This window comes from Lepidochelys kempii, chromosome 4, assembly GCF_965140265.1.
Source record: "Lepidochelys kempii isolate rLepKem1 chromosome 4, rLepKem1.hap2, whole genome shotgun sequence".
NCBI lineage: Eukaryota > Metazoa > Chordata > Testudines > Cheloniidae > Lepidochelys > Lepidochelys kempii.
Genome location: NC_133259.1, coordinates 123,111,938 through 123,115,878, shown reverse-complemented (window position 1 = coordinate 123,115,878; position 3,941 = coordinate 123,111,938).

Sequence of the window (3,941 nt, the reverse complement as noted above, 5' to 3'; positions counted from 1 at the left end):
GCTCCTCACCAAGTGAGAGCAGCTGCTAAGCTCCTACAGCTAACTGTTTGTCCTTTTTTTAGTTTTTGTTCCCAATTCCATCACCTGACTCTGATCATGTGGTTGAGTCAAACCAACCCCCCACAACAAACTAAGCAGGATTTACTTTTGAGAAGTGTCTTGTGTTTCAAAAGCATAAGTTCAAACTAAATATCGTGCAGAAGGGTTTCTGTTCACTCTGAGTACCTGCACTGAAATACATGTACGAGAGAAGCTCCCTGGAAGAAGCAAAGAGCAGAATAAGCAGCTGTTGGATCCAGCATACAGAGTTCAGAGGGGCTATGAGGCTGGCTGCTGTCCAGCCCCCAGGATCTTAACCTCATCGACAAGCATTACATCACTTTTGACATACTCAGGATTTCCCATAACAGGACAAACAGAAACAGCCGGAAGAAGTTCCCTTTGTAACTGACACTAAGGGTGATGTAACTAAGGTCATATGATTTCTGTGGCCAACCTCAAACAAGTTTACTGGCATGACAAAAGTTGCCAGAGTTGATACATCAAATATTTGTGAGTAGCACAGACCTTACAGTGCTTGGTAGGTGAGAGGTTTAATGTAACAAATCCATGTCCCATTGCTGCCCCATTTCTGATTCAGGCGTTGGGTGCAAGATTATTATTATTATTGTTTGAGGCTGGTTTCTGCTGTGTCTCTCTTTTCTTTGTTGTCTTATACTCAGTTCTAGTAATTAGGGGAAGTATCTTATATACTTTCATTTTATATATTTAACTAGAAAATCCCACTGTTTCAACTTTTCTTTTGCCATATTGATTCCAAAATCAATCCTTGGATTTCTTGGGTATTTGTCTCCCAGTTTCTAGTATTGCATGATTGCAAGCACTGGTTCTATATTTGGAAAGGGTCTATCTTGGTTTGTGTAATTAAACTGTAGTATGGTTAGTGTGAAACTTCAGTGAAGGATCAATAGCAGTTTAGCTTGTTGTGGTTTTGTTTTTTAATCTGTTTTTCCCAGTAAGGAATCATTTAGAGCTAAATATAGTGTCTGAGCACTGTTTCTTTCTTACTTTGTTCAGCACCTCAAAAGGATTCAGGGTTTGGGCTCTGATACTTACCTACCTCTAGAGTCTGCCGTACATACTGGGCTGCAAGTTTTTATGAGAAAAAGTTCTCAAGAGATTTCTGGTGTTTCCTGTTGAGATTTCCCCCCCAGCAAAATTCTTGAGAGCAGTCTCACATGGTATTTAATCACTTCTGGTCAGGTTAGGTGGAAACCAGAAATTGAAATGTGGGGTAAGGGGAGAAATACTCTGAACTCTGCCTTTAAAAAAAAAAAATCAGTTTTTTAAAAGTTTTGTTTTATCTGACCTCTGTTTGTGTTCTTATTCCTTCCGCTTTTAAAGAGAGAGACACAGCTGTTTTTGGCTCCAAAAGTTACACTCACATATAGCAGCTCTGTCATGCCTGCCTGCAGTCCAGCTGTGATCTTGTGCCTGTAGCTGGGCTGTGAGGCATGGGCAGCTGGGGTTCTTCCTCCCAGCTGACAGGGGTGTGATGGGTTCCCCCCTCAGGGGGCCACTTGGAACTGGGGTACCACTGAGCTCGCCTGACCCACCAGCCTGGGCTCCCTTTACACTGCGCTGCTGTGACAAGCTGCAGACCCATTCCCAGTCTCTCACTTGAACCTGCACACATACAGGTAGGGGCATACCCAGCTGTTGGAACATGCAAAAAGGCTTTCTGACTAGCCCCTGCATGGGAAGGCTTCAACTAAGGAACTGCCTTGTTACTCAAGTGCACACCCCCCTCTGGAGTACAAACCCAAAATTGTACCATCTTACGCTGCACAAAGAATTGTACAGCGTAAGCTCATGAAATTCACCCCCTCCCTCAATGTGGAGAGGGAGATGCAACAGCTTTTTGCCTCCCAGTTATGAATTCCACACACTGGGTTTTAGAGAAAACAAAAACAAGTTTATTAACTACAAAAGATAGATTTTAAATTATTATAAGGGATAGCAAACATATCAAAGCAGATTTCCCAGCAAATAAAACAAAATGTAATCTAAGATTAATATACTAAAGGAATTGGTTACAAGTAGTAAATTCTCACCCTAAATGATGTTTCAGGCAGATTGCAGAGACTTCCTTGCAGCTTAAAACTCCAGATATTCCTTTCACAGGCCAGACACCCTCGAGCCTGGGTTCAGTCCTTTCTTTCCCAGTTCAGTCTTAGGTGTTTACAGCAGTCATCTTCAGCAGGGAGACAGTGAAAAACAAACTCAGATTATATCTTTCCCCTGATTTAAATAGCTTTTGCATAGGGCGGGAACCCTTTGTTTCCAAACTTAGTTCCCAGGACAGTCAGTGGAAAAACATGGGTATTCCAAGATGGATTCCAGTATCAGGTGACTTGGTCACATGTCTCTGTAGGGCCATAGCAGCCATGACTTGGAGGCTGTTTACAGCATCCCCAGGAAAGCTTCCCAAGAAGGTGGGAGATCAGCATCTTCAAAGACCTGTTGTTCTCTCTAATGGCTCTTCCTCACAGCGAGCCATTTAGACTGATTGCATTCTGTCTGGGGGCATTTCCCAGGTGTAAACACACTTGTAATTTATGCATAGTCAATATTCCTAACTTCAGATACAGACATGATACATGCATACAAATAGGATAATCATAACCTATCCAATGATATCTCACATGCCTTATCTTGCACAAAATACATCATAATTATGCCATACTCATATCATAATATCTCTATGAAGAATATGGGGGGCGTAGTATCATAAGGGGCACTAGGTTCCAGGCAGTCCCAGTGCTCCCCCAACTTGCACCAGACCAGCCTGAAGCCTTTGGGAGGTGGCTAAGGCAGCAGCTGGTGAGTAAGATGACCAGGTACATGGGGTGTGGGGAGGAGGCAGGAACAAAATGGAGTCAGTTGGGAGGCTTCTTGGGTGGGGGAGGCAGAATGAGGGAGGCAGCCCCAAGTTCCCATTGCCCCATAAAACCCCTCCCCAGCCTCTTGTCCCATCCACAACCCACCCCGACTGCCCTACACTATCTCCGAGCTGCCCCTGGATCCCCCTCTCTCCCACCAATAATACAGCAACCAACCCACTCACCCTCCCAGTGGTCCTTGACTCCCTACAAAACCCTGATCCCTGTTGGCTTCCCAGCTGCCTCTAGCTCCTGCTCCCTCCCACTAACTCCCCAGCCCTTTTTGCTTCTGAGGAATCGGTTCCAGCCTTCCCACACCTGCTGTCACAGCTCCCGAGGGTAGGAGAGAGGAGGGGAAACCCTATGAGGTAAATAATTAACTTGTTCTCCTATTAGGAGGGTGTCACGGTGGAGCCGCACAAAGCTTGGCCGTGCTGCAATGGCTTGTAGACACTTTGGAATAATGGCTCTTCAAACTTTTCTGTTTCTGCTAGCACTGCCCCGCACTGAACTCTGGCCTATTTGATTCCTTCTCTACGCTACTGGTTCCCTGGATTTCCCTGCAGAACTGGTGTGTTGTTTAAGAGCTGCATTAAAAAGGGCAGTGGTCCCTTTATGCTCATTGGAAGGTGCTGCTGCTAATTAATCATCTTCTGGGCTTGGTTTAAATCCCTTAGGAAGTTTGGCAGTGAAAGGCTAGCTCTTCCATTTACAGTGGCATAACAAGGCCCCAGAGGGCCCTGATGCAAGACTAGGTGCGGGGGAGGGTGCTTCTCAATTCCAAAATCTAAATTTTTTTTACCCCCTGTTACCTCAAGCGGAATAAGGCAACACTTTAGAAAGGAAAACTTTAGAAATGGTAGAGGGGAGATAAAAGGAAATCCCCTTTTCTCAGAAGGACAGACTCCACTTCCTTCCATCTATGTCACCGGTGGATTTAGCTTACAATAAGGGTATTCCTTCCTTCCTGTGTGATGTAATAAAAATGAAGAAACGACA